The 21,357-nt window shown below is 36.2% G+C and overlaps 1 protein-coding gene and 1 long non-coding RNA gene across 21 annotated transcripts in view; one reads left to right on the top strand and one right to left on the bottom strand.

Annotated features, from left to right (window-relative positions):
• ADGRL2 (adhesion G protein-coupled receptor L2) overlaps positions 1–21,357 on the top strand; it is a 388,201-nt gene that overhangs the window by 268,350 nt on the left and 98,494 nt on the right. The window lies entirely within an intron of this gene.
• Positions 1–21,357, bottom strand: part of LOC310903310 — a 38,740-nt gene that overhangs the window by 470 nt on the left and 16,913 nt on the right. Inside the window, exon 2 of the long non-coding RNA XR_014587453.1 lies at positions 332–20,729. This is a non-coding gene — a long non-coding RNA (uncharacterized lncRNA). The remainder of the gene's footprint in view (positions 1–331; positions 20,730–21,357) is intronic.

Below are 21,357 nucleotides of genomic sequence, written 5' to 3'. Positions count from 1 at the left end.
CACTGATATTTAGTAATACAACAATTATTTTGTTATATATAGGAGTATAACAATTAATTTGCTATATAAATTATTTTGAATTCCAGTCTGTTAAATCAGCAGAGTTCTCAGTTCTGGCAACAACTCCAGCTATATGCAACCTTATCTCTTGGGTGCATTATTTCTAGCTCCTGGATTGGTTGTGGATCCATTTTAACAGCATTTCTATGCTTGCTTCTTTTTACAAAAGGTTTTTTAAAGTATGAAGAGGCACATTCTGAATATTTGCTGTGAAAAGTTCTTTGTTGTATTAATGTCATTTGCAACAGACTCAATTCTGATTTTACTTAACCTCCAAAGCCTCATCTGTTTCCATTCTTACTGATTCCTCTTTTTTTTGGCTGAGATTTTTGTTTGTTTGTTTTGACCTGACCAAAGTTTTGCTCTTGATATTTCCATTTCGAATAAGGGATCAAATCGTAACAACAACAACAACATAAAAGTGCATTTAAAAGTGTTCAAAGATGTTAAGCAGCAATAAAACTCTGTAACCATTTAAATGACAGCAGCTGACTATTTGAATTAACTTTGTGTTTGACTTAATTTGGGGTCCTAATTATTCTTAACTTACGTGAGTAGATTTCAATTATACAATACTGCAGGGATTTGTAGCTAAGGCAACTAGAGGAATCATTTTACATAAAGTACTTTTGTTCAACTGATTAGGCAGGTTAAAATGGAATGATAGAAAATTGAAACTCTTGTCTGATAAGGCCCAATGAATTGTTTCAAATGACACTATGAAGAAATAACATGAGCTTATTTAAGATTTTGAGAATTTTTTGCATCGTGTTTGTATCTCAGTAATGTTTTATTATTTTCATGGCATTAGTGAACCACTTACAAGTGATTATCATAAGTAGTAACAATAGATTTATCAGTAAAAAGTCAATTTGCATTTTTGTGGTACCTTAGTTTTGTCTTCATGAGGTGACCATTCCTAGAAGCTTGTTATCTAAAACTTTAGTTCTAAAAAGATAAGTTGTTCTTGAAAAGGCTTTTATGTATAAATATTATACGTATTTACCTATGTTTTCTGGTTAACCATTTAAATAAGCAATCATGATGTGGTTTTTGCTTGATATTTCATGTTTTAGACATGAAAGTGTTTTTATAGGCAGGACTTTTCATCTCCCACATTCCATTAAGTTGGTGTTCCATGAAAATAATTCTCAATTATGCTACATCTGTAGATAACCTGGGGGAATTGAAGGTCAGCCGGGTATTGGGATAAAAGACTCTGGAATCAATTTCCATTTGTATGTATAACACAAATGTATACCCTTCATTGGGAATTAATTTTTGAGCTAATACATAGTTTGAGCCTAAGAAAAGGATATTTAAATATTAAAAAAAAATCTTCTTTTAAGTGTGTCCATATATGTTCAGCTAAAATTTCATTTCTTTTCCTGAACACTTCCAAATAAAGTCACACCTCCTAAGTTAGGTCTGCAGGTAGGTGTCTCTGATGACTGCAGACTAACATCCCTGGGCTTAGAATGCATAGTTCTGGTTTTCTCTGGGTTTTTCACACTCACCTGTTTGGTTTTGTCAACCAGAGTATTAAAGGCTACAAAAATGCTTTTTCTGCTGACTCAGGAGAACAGACAAGACAATAGCATGTCTGAAACCTAAACTGCTAAGTCCATTGTTAAAGCAGTCAGATTTGCATGCGTCATTTGAGTGTACACCAAGATCTTACATTCAGAGACTTTCAGAGAAGCACTGCAGTTGATTTCTGTGTACATTGTGTTTAGGAGATCAGAACTTGAAGTAGCTTTAACGAGGTCAAAGTAAGGCTTTGAAGCTCTTTAAAGAAAAAAAAAGCATATGAAGCATATGGCTAGAATGTGTAACAAATTGCTAAACTAGATCCCAAATAATTTTTGTAAAAGGAAGAAAAAAATGTTTTCACACAGTAACAGATCCACGCACATATCTTCCATCCCCCCAGGAAGTTCCATTTTTCTGTAGAAAATACGTATTTCTGCTCATATGTCTGATGTTAACATATTAACACTACACACTTTCAATTAGTACTGCTGACAAGTTATTTAGGAAAGTCTCTGGAGCATGTGGAGATGTGCACAGCTTCTCTGTGTCAGGTGTTTGCTTTCCAAAGCGAAAGTATTAAGATTTAATTACCAGAAGATGTTTGCAGTAGGTAGTGTGCCTTTGGAAGACCCTCAAGGGCAAGGCAGCTGGGCAGGAAGACATCTGCGCCTCCCTGTCAGCTGCCGTCACACAGGTCAGGCACAGCCGCTCCTCAGGGTGCGACCGGTCTGCGGGGTGGGCAGGGGGTGCTGGCCTGCAATGTCTTCGTCTGGTTTGGGGCGGGATGTTTGGTCCTGCTCTCACCACCCTCCCTTGTGCTGGCTCTGGCACATGCGGTGGTCCAGGGGTGGGATGATATGGAGAGCAAGACTGGCAGAAGGTGCTTGGGCCTTCTTTGAGGAAGGTGTTTCCCGCCCTGATCACGGAAGAGCCGTCACAGTGCTCCACCCTTAGGTAGATGAAACCACCGAGAGATGTGTGTGTCAGCTGGGGCTTGGGAAACCACAGTGCCAGATGAACGGGCGTGTTGTTTTCAGGAGGAGAAGCAGATCTAAAATGCGTCAGTTTTTGTTACAGTCTGATACTGATTTGACCGAGTTGACTTTGTCGGTCTCCGTCATCTAAAGTTGGAGTATCTAGAGCCCGAATCTCCTTGATTTAATTATGAAGATGGCAAAGGGTATTCCAATTTGTCGGCAAGTGTTTAAAAGTGCAAATATGAAGATTGTCTTTTGGCTTAATAAGGGTGTGGTTAGGTAGATTTCAACAGAGCTTCATCTCATCTCTGCCCTGAAGAGGAGAACAAGATCTTTCCAGAAGACTCATTTCCCAGATAAGCTAGTCCTTTCAAAGGTGCTTTAGATTTAAGATTGCTTGCATTTTTATAGGAACTGTAAATTGCTTCATTGTATCTTGGTCCTTCTAGCTGAGATTTGTTTTCCTTCTCTGGTAGTCAGTGTGGAAAGTTTCAGAGGAAGGTGCCAAAATAGTAAAATGCACCAAGTAGCCTACTTACAGGGAATGTTCCTTAATTATCCACTGTCAGTGAATCATAGTAGATTTATCCTGACTCATTGCTCAGTTAAATACTTTTTTTACATTCTAAGTTATATCTTCAGGTTTTTTCGTGCGTTACTGTGGTCATAAAACTCTGTCATTTTGTAGACTTTATTTTTAGACGAAATGATCATGGAGGAGGGTTCTCCATCTCTCTCTTCTCACTCTATTTTCAGATCATTTAAGGAGTATGCTGAGCAACACCATTGCCTTGTAAACTTGGTCATCCTGTTTCATCCATCAAACTTTTCAGACAATCTTTGCCACCTCACAAATGTCAGCTGTGCAGAGGAAATAATTCAACTTCTCTGCATTGTCTTCCTTATCCTTAGATGGTTCTCTAATTCAGCAAACACGTCATTTATTTCACAGGCTTCCTACTTTTGTTATACTTAAAGAATTTCTCATTATGAAATCATAGGAAAACGTTTTGGAAAAACACCTGTGAGTTTTAATGTGTACAGAACATTGGCATGGAAAAATATACCACAGTCAGAGACACATTCATATTTTGCTGCAGTTCGGTTAACTTTATATAGTTATAGAATCACAGCGCCAGATACTTTAATTTTGCAATACAGTTATAAATTTTGTTATATCTAATGGCAGCAAACTTTTACTGCTCAGCAGATTTTTCTTCTTGCTAAGCAAGTAGTGTTTATTTGAATTATACTTGGGTATATATTCTTGGTTTATGGATGTTTAAAGGCTTATAATTTTCTCTTTTAAAGTCAAACTTAATTTTATTTTTTATTTTTTAATGAAAAGATTTTATGGCTAACACATGCCCCATGAGAAAAGGAGGGAATTACAGATGGTCCAGAGGAGAAGGTCTGCTTCATACATAAAAACTTCATGTCAGCATTTCAGCAGAGCATTTTCGTAGGGTATCTCTGTTATCACTGACACCTTCCCATTGACAAGCATATGGGATGTAGTGCTGAATGTGTAAATTGAAATGATCACATCTAGCATTTCCCTTTCCCAGGTGCCAGCTTGCTGCTGCAGCTCTGCACTTAATGTTGAAGGAGGAGTGCTAGGAATAGTTTCATTTGCTAATTATCTCTTATCTCCAGTACATAGTCCTTGGGCAAACAGCTTACCCAGGTGTTTTTGAGAACACCTATCTGGACAGTGCAGGATTGCAGGTGGTCCTGTGGTGACAGTGCAGTGTGCACAACATGTAAGAAATCTCCATCCATCTGCATTTTTTTTTTTAAGTCTTCAGTGAAAAACAGAAGACAAATCTGAGAGAATTTTTCTCTTTATAAAATTTGCCAGTGTGAAAAACTGAAGACTGCTAGTCTTCAGTCTAAGAAAAATTTGTATGCTTTATATATATATAAAACAAACCTTAATTATTCCGTCTTGTGATTTCACAAGAAGGGAAAGTATGTACATACCAGTAAGAGTTTGGCAAGGATCTGCAAATTAAAATAAATAAAAAGTGGTGCTTTAAGGAAGTGGTAGAGTCTAAATTGCCTCTCGGTAATCCTTTTCCAGGATCCAGTTTAACAAGATTATATAATTTTACTAATGCCACTTTCATCTGTCATTTATACAAAGGGGCAGGCTTTCTGAAGCATTTGCCTTACATCCTCTTCTTTTTTTGGGCTAGACTTAATCACTAGCAGAACTGATAATATTTTTTCATTCTTTAAGAATTCATTTCAGTCTTATGCTTAATATGACTGATTTGGGTATGGAATGGTAAAAGGAGACTTCTAATTCATAATCCAGTCATTCAGACAGCTGAATTATGTCTCCCTTTACCTGGTATTTGTTAAAATGCATCCAAAGAAACTTCAGAAATGTTGATGTCATCCAATTGCCCTTTTAGATTTCCTGAATGCTGTTTATAGAACAGATAAATTTCTTACTATGTGCAAGTGCAACATCTGTTTCTTTACGATTTCTCCTTGCATTTTTCTGCACTTCTCAGAGGAGTTACAGTTTTCATCCTCAGGCATTACAGTCCAAAATTCATGATGTTCACATGAGCATTTCTTACATATGCATACTCAAGAAGATTTTTTAGTAGCTGCACCTTCTTGCTCACTTCATTTCTTGTGTATAGTTTGCAAGTTAATAAAATAAAAATAAAATTAAAAAAATACACACACACAAATCAAACCAAAAAAAAAACAACACACACTTTCATTTGAATTGAAAAATTCAGACCAGAATTTGGATTCCTGATGATGAAAATTTAGTTACTGATGATGCACTTTTTACAACAGAATACAAAGAGTTAATAAATGCTGCAATACATAGTTACTCAATAACGACAGAATCTAGGAAAAATACAGGATTTTTTTCCCACTAGCTTGAAAATGACTCCTACAATTTTTGATGTACACATGTTGAGTTTGTGTTGCTATATGATAATTTTTGTTTAAAAACAAAGAGATCTTAAGTGTATTCAAAAGACATTACTATCGGTCCTAAAGTGTATTTTTAAAGGATCTGAGGTGGTTTCCAAGGTTAATTCTGTGGAAACAAATCTATATTTCTCTTTTCCTCTCTTTCATTTCTTCTGTAACCTATTTGGTTTGCAGTGTTACTGAGAGAAAACAAGAAGGTTGTGTTTCAACAGCTAGAAAAATTGCCATTTCATTATCGCTTTGAGTAGGAGTAAAACTGCTCAAGCTAATAACTCCAGCTAATGTATGAGGAAAGGCTGACAGTTACTGGTGTAGTTCTCAATGCGTTAGGTGCCTAACTTCCGTTTCAATCAGGGAGAATTAGGTGTTTTAAAAACCTTAAAAAAAAAAAAAAAGAGTAAAATAGAGCCCTCAATAAGATAAGAGCCTTGATAAGCTTCCTCATAAACTGATGCATTTCTTTCTGCCTTTTGTTTAGATTAGGAAGAATAATCACTCAAGCTGAGGTTAGATTTATTTAGTGCACAGGTTATGCTGAATTAAACATTGTCTCTGTCACTCCCGTCCCAAATTCATACATCCCCTGCTACACCTGCACTGGTGCTGCCGCTCATCTTGGTGACGTGTCCAGGGACTTGGCAGGGACACCTTTCTGTGGGATTAGGTTTTCTGTAGGGGTGAAGCTTACCACGTGCAGCTAACTGAGCAGGTTATCTTTATGGGAACTTGGAGCATGATAGCTTTCCCATGCTGGCTCACCTTGAACCACCACCAACCCATTAGCTGGCGTATTCCTCTTCCCTGCTTTTCTAATGTGTTCTGCATAAGTTACAAACACAACTTTGATAACAGAAAAGAACAGCTACATGCATCTGCTGAGTTGTATATTCCCCCTACTAAAGCCTGGTTTTGTATTAGCAACCTGCTTCTAAGTACATTTCCTAATTAGAGAAGGAAAAAGGTCAGAAAATTTTAAAAAGGAAAAAAAAGAAAAAAAACAAACAAAACTAAGTCTCTTGAAAGCCTTGGAAAGTTTGCAGGAAAATGTATCACAGCTCTTCGCTGCATGGTGTCTTCAGAACATTTTATTAAAGGTTGACTTCTGTGCTGTTTTGTTAACATTTCTCCATTTTGTAGGTGAATAAATCATGGATTGAAAGGTCAAGTTACTTGCCCTAAATTAAAGAGGGAGTGAACAGTGGAACCCTGATGAGCATCCAGAGGTCTTTTCCTCAAACTAAAGATGTTAAAGGAAACATTATTTTAAAAATACATTAATTCACTTAATGTCAGGCGATTTCCTCTGGCATCTGTTGCATAAAATACATATTCATAGATGAACAGTTTTGACTAAAAACTCAGCAGGTACTAAAAAGGATAGTAAAAAAAATAAATAATAATAATAAAAATCTTTTTCTAGGTGGGAAACTATCCTGAATCTGTAGTCCTAAAAGGAATTATTCTCAAAAAATACTTGAGCATGCAGTTACCCAGTTGAAATCAGACGGCCTTAAAATTCAGCGTATGGGTTTTGATGTAATGGCTTAGATCTCTTTCTCTTCTCTTTATATATCTAAGCTATTGGCAGTGCATGTGTCTGTTCTTGCCAATCTAATGTAAAATAAATATTCATGATAATTGGATCCAGCTCCCTAAAATTAATTTAAACTCTCTCCATGTGCTTAATCTGTATTGTTTTCTGTCTTTGAGTTTGTAGGCAGCAATTCAGCAAGCTCTGAGAACAATTAACTTCTCAAAGAATTTTTTCAATCAATTAACTCTAATTTAAATCTTAATCTGATTATGGAGATGGAATCATCTGGCTAATTCCTGAAGACTGGAGCTTGCTTGAAATGCAACAGCATCCCTGGTCAGTTTGCTTCATGTGTGCTGGGGACACAACCCGTGTATCCAAGGCTGGCTCCTGGTTCTGACCCATTGCCCAGCCTGCAGTGTGAGCCCTGGGCCGCGGGGATGGGCTGAGGGGTTGGGTGATGATGAGGACATGGAAACGTAGGACTCCACCTTCCTATGGCAGCCTAGTTTTGTGCTGGATTAAATTAACTGTGAATCTATTTCCTTAATCTGTCTTTCGTGTCCAGGTTACTGCAAAGTTTGGTTTTTCTGTCCCAAGAACCCGGTATTTTTAAAAGTGGTGATATGCTTGGAGATGAAGGCAATGACTTCATTGTAGGTACACTCTGTAGATTCTTAGGTGTTACCAAAAATATGCATATGGATGCCATTAGCCATTTTATCTGCGTTTTAGGTACCTGGAATTGGGAGAGTATGATAGTGGCATTTTCCATGTCTAGTTTCTGCAGAAGTACATTTGAAAAAAAAAAAAAGGGAAATTAATAAATATTGAAAATCAAATAGCATCTCGCACCTAGGAATTTATTTCAGGCCTGTGAAGAACTCATTTACTTTGTTCAAGGGGTCACTTCAGTAGGTGACTCCTAGACCAGGAAAAACAGGATTTTCAGAGAATACCTTCAGGCCAGGTAAGGCCCCAGACCTTTTAACTCTGATTTTCATTATAATAGGTTCCCCAGTCCAGGCATGAATAGACATCTGGGAAACTGATCTTTTCATCCTGTAATGCCCTGAGTGAAAAGTCAGATCAGCCATTTCTTGTCTTTCTGATATTTATTGTAGCTGTTTCATAAGTTTTACTGTGAGATTTATGAGCTCAACTGGGATTGATCATGTAGAAGCACACTGAATTTAGAGAAAACTGGACACTTTCATGAAAAGCATGCTTTTTCACTCCTTTCCAAATCTCACAATAGAAAAAAGCACTTCTAAATGAAACAAATGGGAACTACACTTAGTGAAATACTTTCTCTTGAAAAAAAACAAGTGATTTTAAGAGTTATATTTATGATACCATAAGTTAAATTCTTAAAATGACTAAAAACAATCAGAATTTCAACGTAGCATATTAAGCAAATTCAATTTCTATATCCTGTAATTCAAATATACTATTGGTCTTTAGTACCATACTCTAAGACTACAATATAATAATTATTTGAAGGATAGTTTTGTTTATTTCTAAGCTTTTTCACTAGAACGAATGTTTTGCTTTGATCAGCTTTATAACCTTGACTACATCACACACAATTGCTGAAGAACATATATACATAAAAACATATAGGGAGATAGGTTGAGCTATAGAAATAAATGCTTCCGTTGCTTTCGTCACACTGATATTTCCTATTGTCAATGTTTTATTTCCCTTGTTATATAAACAACCACAAAGTATTTGAACACGTTATTGTGCATTTCAATTTCATTTCTAAATATAGTTGTCACTGTTCTAAAGTATTTTATGATTCCATTATTCATTTGGCAAGCTGCTGGTCTCAAGGCATGACATTTCTTCTGTACAGGTTGCTGGGTACCATGCAGAACAGGCTAGGTGCACACACAAGGCAAAACATTCCTTTGGGCTGTGTAGGAAGTATTTAAAATATTTTTTTTAATCTTGTTGTTATTTTAAGAAATGTGGACTGCATTCTTTGACATCTTAACATTTGTATCTTCTGTTAGTGAAGATTAACGGATCTGAATCTGAACAAAGAAATTAGATTGCTACAACAGTACCAGAAATACAGATCTGTCATGTTTGATGTTTTTGCTTAAGATTCAGCTGGAGGGAACTGCATTTTGTGGTGACAAGACTCCTAAACTGATAGAAAACAGTAATGGATGGTAATCTGGAAAAGGCATTGTAGATGTTAGCTAGGTTACTCGTGTTGCATGTGACCTCAATACAATGCTAAAAAAAGAAAAAAAAAATTAGGAATTAAGTAATAAGTAAGCTTTGTATATGCTGAATCCTTCTAAATATGTAAGACTTACAATTAGAGTTGTACATCATAGTAACTCTTGAACCTCGTTTGAGTGAAACCTGATTCCCTAGTGCAAGGGGAGTGGCATCCTACTTAATTGCTTTTTTATTTTTTAATTTTAACTCCAGACAGCACCGGGGAAAAATATCAAATTTGCACAGCCGTATTTGGTATGACTAGTACTGGCAACAGTGAAAGGACAATGTGCCTGATAGGATGCTAAGATATTCCACTTTGATCGAAGGGAGAGGAAGGTAGCCCTGAGCAAGTGCTCTGAGCAGCCCTGGAGGGACTCCATCTTTAACAAAAGAACAGAGGAAATGTAGCTTCAAGTAACTCTCTGAAGCAAGCTAGCTGTGGATAGAGGAGGAGCTCGAAAACCTGCCAAGTGAACCAAGACAGTGCAAGAGCTAGGAAGAATTTCCTTGGGAAGCAAGCTCCGGAATTTTGCTTTCGTACCTTACATTTTTCTTAGCTGTTCCCAGTTCTGTAATCAAGAGTGTGAGTCTTTTATGCTGTTCACTGTTACAAAACAAAACAAAACCAAAAAAACACTTGTATCTCCCTAACGTGTACAGGCAGAATCTAGGACGTCTGAGAGGCACTAAGATGCTAGTGTCAGTGTGGCAATCGGTGTTGTGAAGCGTCTGGGAGAAGGGAGATGCTCCTCTGGCTGATGTCCTGCTGGCAGCGAGGTGTACCTGTTAGGTGAGAGGCAGATAGCAGCAAGCAAAACATTCCTGCAGGGTGAGAGGAAGAATACTTCTTACACAGGAAAAGCTGCAACCTTTCAGTCCAAACAATTATGTTCAAGAGAAATTTGTTATGAGTAAATGCAGTTTCTCATATGGACGACTAAAGTGATGAAAACCAAATGCTATTTTTCTCGTTAATTTTTGTGAGGTTGGGAATATATGAAAGGTGTCTGAGGGAGAAAAACCCATAGTCACCCACTTTAGGTTTCTCCCCAGGGATGTGCTTGAATGGGATCAATGAAAAAAAACAAAAACAAACACCAATCCAAACTAAAAACATTCAGCCATGTAAACATGGTATGTTTTTAGAGTAAAAACAACCAAATTAGCACTACAAGTACAATATTTGCCTGTAATCTATTTTCTACATGTAGTTAGTCAGAAATGTTGTTGCTGTAAGGGGTTAGAAATGGTAACACGTATCTTGCATCTCTCTGAACAACTATTAGGTTGTTAGCCATAATAATCTCATGAGAGATCTGAACCCTCTCAACTCCTTATCATCTTAAGGAGTTTCATTTTCTTTCTAATTTCCCCTACAGCTGTTGATCTCTATTTCTGGCTTGACCAAAAAAAAAGTTTTTAGAACTTGCTTTGTTTGTTAATCCCTTTCTTTTGCAGCGTTTCCCTTTGGGGCAATTCTTAATCTTCCACAAGTATCAAGGCATTCAAGTCAATGTTGATTTAGTGGCCAGTCAGGATAAGAGAGAATTCTTTAGTTCATGTGTCTTTTTTTTTTTTCCCCTTTTCTTCAGTAGATTGTAGATTTCTAGAAGGGTTTGAAGTTGAGCCTGCAGATTAGTTCAGCTGGTAGTCTCCCCCTCCCACCTTCATCCCATATTGCCTTGCCAATAGAAACAACCCTTTCCAGATTTTCTTAATGAAATTCAGTTCACCTTACTCAGCGTAAAGTGAGTAGTAGAAGGATGGATTAATTTAACCTAGAAACTTGATCTGTGAGTTATCTCAGATCTATCAGCCTAGACGCTTGTTGGGACTTGGACCTTCATCACAAGAATGAAAATTTCGTGCCAGAAATTCTAACTGCAGACGTAGGCATAGCTAGCGTTGTTGAAATATGACAGAACTCAGTTGTCTCATTACTGTCCACGTTGAAGAGGTGAGAAGTGTGTCAGTATACCTTCCCGCAATAAGCATTTCAGATTATAGGTATCTTTTTTTTCTTACTGCTTGATCTATTCCATAGGTGTTTATTATTTTTCCTTTTCTTTGCCTGTCTAAGACTCTCATTGAAATAAGTAAGAAGCCATGCTGTGCATTTAGAGACAGTGCTTGGTCCTTTGAAAATATTTTGCTGTAGGGTCTCTACTGCTGTGGTACAAGTTGCATAATTTGAAATACCTACTCTCCATTTTAAACTATAAGAAAATTGACAAAATCAAAACAAAAAAAAATTCAGAGACATGACAGATTTTTTTTTACATCTGTATGTAAAGTGAGTTCATCTTGCTAATGAAGTTCGTAAGGAGAGAATCTGGATGAAACAAAGATATGTATCAAAAATTCAAAATAATTGACACCAAGGTAGTAATGAAAATAGTCACTGAGGTACATAAAACTTTAAAATTAAAATATTTTTGTTATTTTAATTTTGACATAATTATATACACATTACCAGCATTTCAGTGAAGACAACATTTCCTAAAACAAAACACACCATTTATACATGCTGCTAAAAACTAAGCTCTCAAATTATTCTGACTTCAGCAGTATGGATTACACATATAAGCAGAGTCTTTAACATAAAATGACTGCAGCACTGGCATCATCTTTCATCTCTTTTCCCTTCCCTGTCTCACACTTACTCTTTCATTTTGAAAAGGTCATATCTGTTAGTGTAAGTGGTCTTGTACACCAGTACCAATCACAACAGAAGGGAAAGGCAAAGGAATCTCTATTACAGGGAATTATCAATTCTTATTGTTTTGCATGTATTTAAACTATTATTAATTAAATCAACAAATCCTTCTACTGCTGAGAGTAATAGAAAACTGAGGTACTCATTTGCTATTAAAATAAGAGAGCATGACCATGTCAAAAAGCAGTCCTACCTTTCTCGCCTACTTTGGGACCTGTTTCCAACTTTATTTTAACCGTACCTGCAGAAATGTGGTCTGTGGCCTGAACCCTGATCAGTTCTGCAGCATGGTTGATGCATTTGCACTGTAAAAAAAAAAAAAAAAAAAAACAAACCCAAACCAACCAACTAACTGACCAAACAAAAAACAAGCAAAACCAAAACCCCACAGCCAGACAGAAAAAACAAACAAACAAACAAAAAAAACAGATAACCGTAACCCTGAACAGATGAAGTATCTTTTTTTTTTTTTTTTGTGTGTGTGCATGCGCGTGACAATACTTTTCTATGCCATTTGAAAACACAGCCTTGGTCTTTTTAAACTCGGTTTGTACTTGGGGAATCGGATTTTCCCAGTGCAGCAGGATATGAGAAGACAAATTGAAGGATAGAACCCATGATATTTTTACTCCCACTTTTGGGAGGAAATGAGAGATTTTTATGACCCTTTTTATTTAAGGAGAAAAATAGAACCCAGGTTGGATTTGATTTTATAAGTATTCCCCTGCTTATAGTTTTGAGGTATTATCAGTTTTTATAGGTGGATTTAATTTCCATGGAGTAAAATTGGTGCTAATTTCAACATGTGGCAGGCTACTGTAATGTTATTTCTTTTGCTGTTCTACGATTTCTTTTTCTGTTCTATTTCTTGATTACTTTTATTGTAAACCCACAAAACAGCTGGCATAATGCACAGATTGAAATTACACTTTTACAAGAATGATAAAGTGTTAAACTACTCTTACTCTGACATTTTGGGCAGCTGGATTTTAATTATTTGACTGAAGTTGTTAATTCAGCTCAATAAAAGCTGTATCCACATGATAGATGTAGATGTCAAAATGCCACAAAGGGTTCCACGTCTTTGATTAGAGGTGTTACTATGATGTTAAACCCAGATTACAAGAGCATCTTAAATTCTATTGATTCTGTCATCCTTCTTTCTAATGCGCTGTTCAAAATCAATATTAAAAAAAAAAAAAAGGCTAGGAATGACACTATATTCCCCCCCTAGACCTGCTGGTTTCTCTGTAAGTTACCAAGAGACAGTAGCCATGTCTTTCAGTCAAGGAAAGACTCGATGAAACAGGGATTTAGTCTGACTTGGCTGTCTTGCTTTAAGTTTCATTTTGTTATACATGCTTCACCCATCTTGGGACGTTGTATCAGAGCAAGTGCTTGGGGGATGCAGCTGTCAAGCATTATTCCAGATAAAAAAGAGCCCAAGCTACATCCTATCAGAGAAACTGTCCAGAAAATCAGATACAGCTTCTTTCAGGGTTAGTTTGACTTTTGCTTACATGTGGCACAAAAGAGCTTACAGAAAGGAAGTGCAGTACTTGGCACATTCTGACTAGTTGCAAATTCATGACTACTCTGTATTCTCTCTTTGTTTAAGGCTTAGTCCTTATGACCGCAAGCGGTCTGTTATTCCTTTCCCCTTTCCATTACCTTGTTCTTCTTTTCTCAGGGAGATAACAATGGTAATTCTGCTATGCAAATGATGCAGTTCTTAGTGCCAGTATACTTTAAAAACAAAACAAAACAGTAGCGTTCTAGGAATAGGAAGAATAAAGAAAGAAAAAGGCTATCAGTGTTTATGGGAGTAATCCTGCAGAGGACAGATCGTACAGAGTGGTTGAATCTTTTCCTTTAAGTGTTTCTTTCAGAATGTTTTGTCCTGGAAGCTTAAGAGGATAACCTTCTTAAAAGTAGCAGTTAAAGCTACAGCTTATAGGGTAAATATATATATCAACTTTTAGAATTTGAAGGTGGAAATACAGTCAGGAAATTTAATTTCTACTGCATTGAGCAGAACCTTTTATTTTTAACATATGTGGTTGTAATCTTAAAAATCAGTAAAACACAGAAGAATAAAAATTGGAACCAAATCATAGTTTACACACTCCTGTTTGAAAATGAAGCTTCTACAATCTCTCTCTCTCTCTTTTTTTTTTTTTTTTGGTTTGTTTCTAAAAATCAGCATGCTCATATTTTTAAAATTTCTTTTACATTGGAAATCTGCAGCAACATAGTTTAAATGTACTCTGACTTGGCATTTATTGCATTTCAAATTTTATGCCTCAAATGGATGGCTTAAGTAGGAAATAAGACAAAATGATTTTTTTTTTTTTCATTTAAGTAGTTGCTGGGAAAGAGGGAATAGTCTGAAAATACCATCTTGTAATCATGAATTAGAATGAGTTATGCCATGTAGCTGTGGAGGCCATTTAGTATTTCAGAAGCACAGCAGGGGACCTTTTTTAAAAGACATAATTAAAAACAACGGATGATATAGGCTGTTATGGATCTTAGGTCCCAGGCTTCCAGAATAATTTAAGTTCCTCTAAAATACCTCTTGCTGTTGTTGCCTATTAGCATTTGTGTGCTATTTCCCTTCAGTCAGTATATTCAGATGGGAAGATTTCAATAGGTCGCATCTGTGTTGGTCACTTTCATTACATTTTGGTCAAATATTGTTTTGTAGGTTTTACATAATCAACCATTTGAGGGAATATTTGAATAATATTTATTAGGTTTTCTGTTTTGAAAACCTTACCTTAACCTAGTACAAAGACCATACTGTAGCACTGTAGATGAAGTTGCTTATATTGTTATAATAAACAACAAAGTTGTTCAAATGACTAAAGGTCAGGTTTTTTTTTCACTAGTCACCAATTGTATGTGAATTGTTTACTCGCCACTCCCTCAGGCACAGAGCACCATTCTTTAAAATAATCCTGCATAGCTACACAGGGTTTTGTCTTAAATTTCACTGTAATATCAACAGTTTTTATGATGGTCTTAAGTATTTGGAGGAAAAATTCTTCACTGCTAATAGTGAAGATTAATGTGCATCTTTGAGAAACAGAGAATGTAAAAACATGCACAACATTTTTAATACTATAATGATATTCCTGAAAAATGTTTAATGGGGTTTTGAATTAAAACCTTATTCTTTCCTTACTGCAGGAAGGGAAAATCTGTAATGATCTGTAATCATTATATACCATCCTCTAAATTCCAGTGACATATTCACTGCTGTAGTTGTGGGTCAGTAATGCTGTGACACCGACCATTGGCATCTTTAAACAGGATATTGTCTAATACAGTTTATAGCTTCATTCCCTGTACCATTAAATAAATAAAGCATTCAGTATGTGCATCAGTGCCATCAAGCATGAATACCCTGGTGGACTGGGAATTAAATGCCAAGTGAGGGTCAGAAGCAACAAAGGCTGAATAACACTCAGCAAATGTATACATATTAGGTAAGGAACAGTGCCCCTGATGCAGAAGAAATTGAATAAGCACCTTGCAGTGTCTAGATGGAGCATAAAGACTTCTTTTGTTTGCCTGAGCTGCCATCATTGACCCAAGCAGAATATTCCAGTATTGAATGAACTGAACAATAGTTTATTACAGGTAAAAGGAAATCTTTGGATTCCAAATTCTTCTGGGATATTATGCTGGCTTGATTATCGTGCACTCTGTAGCCCCTTAGGCCACATTGACTGGTAAAATATATTTTGCAGTATGTTCTCATAGCAGTCAGAAAATATCACGCTTCTATCAGATTTTCTTTGTCTGTCTTAAAATGCACATAACTTTATATTCTTACAGGAAAAGAATAACGGTTACTGTGCTTATTGTGGTAGTTTCACTGCTTCTCCTAGCTCTGTTTTATTTCTATGAAATACTCTGCTTTTCCCAAATTTGAAACAAATATCAAATTGACACTATTGCATTCTGGTTGACCAGCTTGAAGTTACTGCTGAAGCAGCTTTTCTTCATCTAATTTAAACAGTTTTTCTAAAAATATCAATTATGTTTTATGATCTAATATAAATGTAAAACAATGTGTCTAGCAAAAGTTCCCAGAGGCTGAATAAAGTCGTTTCTTTCTTGGGTTATGTTTGAACAGTTCCCATAAAGAGACATATTTTTGTAAATACTAAATTGGTTATTCTTCATGATTATAGTTTGGCTTGTTTCATATTACCCTGTAGTGTACAAGTATCGTAGGAATATTATTTTTCTTATTAAGATTTAACAAGAGTGAGTGCTTAAAAAAGTTACCTTCTTTGCTTTGCTTGCCTAAGTATGAATAACGAGCTTTTTGGCTGATCTAATATAGGTCATTTTATTTTAGTATTAAAGTGTCTTGTGTAAGCAACTAAAATGAAAAGGCATAAACTGCATTATGAAACCTTTGTTAAAACAGAAGGGCAAAAATTAAATGGGTGACTTCCTGGTAAACTAAATCAAGGGATAATTATTGTTTAGAGTAGTAACCCAGAATGCTGGAGTACTGATAACTGTCTGTTTTCCCATAAAACTATTTTCTTCAGTCGTAATACATAAGAATTAAGTTGGTTGTAACTCTTGTCAGTGGGATAGGAGAATAACTGACAATAGTTAGAAGGGAAAAGCATGGTTATGGCTGAATTTTTCACTCGGCTGCTTAAGTGTGTTCTGAACAAAGAAATTCAGCAACCCAAAAAGTCTGTGAATTGCCTGAATTGCTGGGGATTAAATCATGATAATTAAATGAAATTTGTTTTGGAAATAAAAATGGAAAAAAATCAATAATGCATCAAACTGTCATAAGAGGCTATTCGGTTTCTTGCATAGTTTTAGTAATTCATCTCCTGAACTAAACTGGTGGATGTGCTGATATATGATTCTAAACACTTACCAAATTTTGTAATTTAATCCACACTGTAACTCAATAGCCTTTTGCCTAAGATGCTGTAATCTCTTTAGGATGTGCTTATCCATGAAAGTAGACCCCACCAGCCTCTGTAAGACTATATGTGAGCACAGAATTTAGTATCCATTTAAGTAGTCCCATACCCTTTTTGTTAAATAGTTTTACAGATCTCATTCTGTATGGTTTTGTTTCCTTAAACAATAAATAAATAAATTGAAATTAAATTAATGTAAAGTAATCAACTTAAAACATCATGGTAGTTGTTTCCTGCAGGTGAGAGATCTCAGACCAAATCCTTTTAAAACGAGAACAGGTTTAATCGGCGTGACTTCACTAGTCATTAATTCAGTGCTAGCTTTCTCTACTCGTTTTCATCACTTTGTGTAAATATCTTTTGTTTTCCCAGGAGTCTGAAAATACACATATAAACCATAGAATTGACATGCATTCAGTGTCTGCAGTGATTTCCATGTCTACTTCCATGTTCAGAGCTAGCAGAAACATAAACAGGTATAATGCTGGGTACTTTAAGGCTTTCCTGTAATCTCTGGTAATGCTCTTTATTTGTAAATTGGATAACGGCATGGAAAAAGTTAAGCTATTGTCTTTTGATTATTCGGTAGCATAATGCAGCAAAAGCTACGGTAGGTTTGCGTTTGGTCATAAGAAAAAGTTGTTTAATGCTTACGAGTCTCACAGCAGTTCTGAAAGTGGGATTCGTGTGTATAAGACAGTATTTGTGTGGTAGTAATGAGGGATAGGGGTTGTTTCAAATTCTAGAAACTTGAGACTTTTATGTGATTGGGACTGCTCGCAGTCAAACAAGGGCATGGAAATAAATGAACAATTACAGAGCAGGAAAAATGTTTGTCCTCCATACTCTCCCATTTTAATGATTATATTACCGGTTTCCAGGAATAACTAGAATAGCGGAATACAGATAATAGTAACTAGTAACTGAAGTAACTGTAATACAGATACTTTCCAATTGGAAAGTAAATTCAGAGAAAATAGATACTGTTTCTACTGTTTTGAATCCAAGGAATAGCTTTTAAAATTACTTTAAAAAAGGAAGCAGTAAGAACAAGCAAAGAACTATCACTTGCTTGGAAGTAAATGCAGATTGCAAATTCATGTAAGACTATTTCTGACTGTATTTGTGCTGTTTTCATCATTGTGGAAGAGGTAATGTAGATGTAACATCTTTCATGGGAGAACAACATCAGGGTGAGCTTGTACATGTCCTTCTCCAAATCACAAGAATCTAGCACCTCATGTAGCCGGACTCAAATATTTTTTAAATGTAGAGTGAAACTCTGAAGAGAGACTGTAGAATGGATATTTAGGCTTATCATAGGTCAAGAATAATAAAATGTGTTCTACCTTCAGTTAGATGTTTTCCTCTTAATTGTTAATATCTTCAGGCCAATCCATGTGTAAAAGAAGATGCCATTTTGGGGGCATTTTTGTAGCACTAATAACTATAAATAAAAAACTAATTTGTGTGGATTCTCAATACCGTACAATTTGACCCTATTAGATTTCTCAGAACACTTCATCTATCCACATCCATTTTTACTTGAAGTTGTTAATTTGTAAAATGATAATTAAGATTGTCAATTAAATTTTTTTTAAGTTCTAATAAGTGTATTGTACCGCTATAATGAACATGTTCAATTTGTGCTTGTACAGCACAATTTCTTCTTAGGCATCCTATAATCTCTGCTTCATTATCCAAACAAGATTTCAACTTCCCTTTCAAGTACATCCTCATGATTAATTGGGCTATTAACTAGAAGGTACCCCCATGCAACTAAAAGGGTAATGTAGCACTGATGATTTGGGATGTGTGTGTGTTATCCAGAGACCAAAAGAGGCACCCCCAGGATTTTGTACAACAGACTTGAGATACCCAGCTTGTGCTTTAATAAGCAATTGAAATGGGTAATCTGGTAACGCATCATTGTAAGTACTGGGTCATAGTTGCTAGAAAATAAATCGGGATCTTACAAAACAACTGCATTAACTTAGGGATTTTCACTGTTATAACTTGCCACTAAGCTTTCTCTTCAGACTGATAAACTCTGAATTCACATTTATTGTGAAAAATTGTGAATTCAATGTGAATTCAATACCGAGTAGCAGAAGTTTACTTATATTTGTCTCTGTTTTTATGAATAATTGAAATACCCATGCATGCATTAAAAAAAATAAAATGATTGGCACGTGTTAAGATACTAGAAGTGTTTGTATTACTTGGTGCTAGCTAGAAACTGTAACAAAATAGTTTTTATATTAAATAATTATCATAAGGAGGGGTAATTCCGATGATATTCTTTATTTTCTTTGATTATTTTTGTTATTTATTTTGACTTTGTCATTGGAAATGATAGCTTCCATCATTGCATTGAATCTTAATATACAAACTTAACCAAAAATCTTTGAGACTGTCTAAAGTTAATTTCCTGAGAAGTAACCTTCTGAAATTCTGGGTAAAGCTGACTATTTGGCCTGCTTGTCCTGTGTGGAAGATCGGGGATTCCTGTTGTATGTACATATGTCACATATGCATGTTGCCTTGTAGACTTTGAATTTCAAAGGTGGTTAGAAGCAACTGCTTTCTGCATTCAAAGAACAGTGTTCCTCGCTACTTAAAAACATCATTTATTGCTAGCAGAGCTCCTTGTGGCTTTGTCTTGTGTTTGCTTGCTTCCATCTCTGCCTTTGCCTCCTCTTGCTGTGTTGAAGAGGACAGTTACCAGTGAGCTTCTACCTCCTGTAGGTACTTACACATCAAATCACCTCTTAACCCTCAGTTGGATTGATTTTGTACCCCATGTAATGGATGTTCATAGATTCTGAGCCATTTCTGTAATTTTATAATAGACATTTCACCTCAAAAGAGCTACAGGCTTCACGTGCAGAGCCCCCTGGCAACCCAGAGCTGCCTCTGAGCACTAGCACAAACAGGCCTCAATGCCAGGGAATTGCATTTTAAATCTAAACTAGTTTGGTGATGTACATGAGGGCCAGAAGCACCCATATAAGCAGAAAAAAAAACAAAGTGACAATTTCTTACCCGGTTGTTCTCCACCAAGCCTTGCCCCATGGGCCTGCCGTGTCCCCACAGAGTGTGTGGCATGCAGACATGCCTCCCTGTCCCCCTCTTCCCAGTGTAGCCCATATGCGGCATTTCAACAGGCCCAGCCTTGTCTTGCAAATGCACACAAGATTTACTTTGGTGTTGGCTACACAATTTTATTTGTCTTGGTTTACATAGTAACTTCAACAGCTGCCAGAGTATAATATTGCATAAAATGTGAGTGTGCCCAGAACTGCCGAGCTGTGTAACTACGTAACGTTACTGTGCTTCCTTACCCTCCCTGAACCTTGAAGAAAAGCAATATAGTATTTTATAAGCTGATCTATGCTTGATCTTGCCAAACTGTAAAACAATAAAATATAAATGCTAACTGATTTTGAAATCAGAGCTGAAGAGCAAACAGTTTTGCCCAGGCATGCAACCTGGAGTGCCACATTAATTCACCCGGTCTGTTCCTTGCTGTTCCCTCCTGAGGTGTTGGGGGCTCTTGTCTGTGTCATGCCAGCTGGTGAGGTACACTTGTTGGGATGAGGATGGCTCTCTGCCAAGCTGCATCGCTTCCAAACATGTTGAAGTGACTAAAATTTAGATTTGAAGTATTTAGTTACTCTGAGCCAGCTCTTCAAGATTTTCTTCCTCCCATCCCCAGTGGCACCCCTTTGTTTCTTGTGCTGGAAGATAAAAAAAATAAAATAAAATTGTGGACTGCTGCTTGGAGACTCGAGCAAAAGTTTCTCATGAACACCAGACGAAGAAGACTTCTTTTATAGATGTTTGTGTTTCAGTTAAGTAATAATTTCTTCCAAAGCATTTGCAGTTTCAGACAGTAGAGACTGCTTATAGTTGGGGGATTTTTGATTTTGTAGTACTTACTTGTGCTTCTGTTTTGAGTCTTGGACTCCTATTAATTTGGCACATCTTGCTCTGAAACCACATGATGCCTTCTTGGAAATATAATCAAGTCAGACAAACATGAAATTACTGAATGTTTGAGATTTTTTTTCAGCGTATTTTTTAGTTTTGCCTTCTTTTCTTCAGCATATGTATGTATATAGCTGACCTTTGTCTTTTTTAAAAAATAACAGTTTTAATGAGTAAGTCCTAGCTAATTCTGGAAAGGCTTTTTGACATTTGCAATGTTAGTATGGAAACTTTGAAGTTTAGACATCTAGTTTTCTTCTTAACGTTAGGCATTTGGTCCCTTGCCATTGTTATTCTCCTTGTACCTTTGTGTTACCCTTGAATTGGATCTGAAGCTTCTTGGGGTCTGACCCAGAATTGCCTACTGCTAGCCAGTAG

The sequence above is a fragment of the Anser anser genome, assembly GCF_964211835.1.
Source record: "Anser anser genome assembly, chromosome: 8".
In the NCBI taxonomy this organism is placed as follows: domain Eukaryota; kingdom Metazoa; phylum Chordata; class Aves; order Anseriformes; family Anatidae; genus Anser; species Anser anser.
This window is presented reverse-complemented; position numbering and strand designations above follow the sequence as displayed.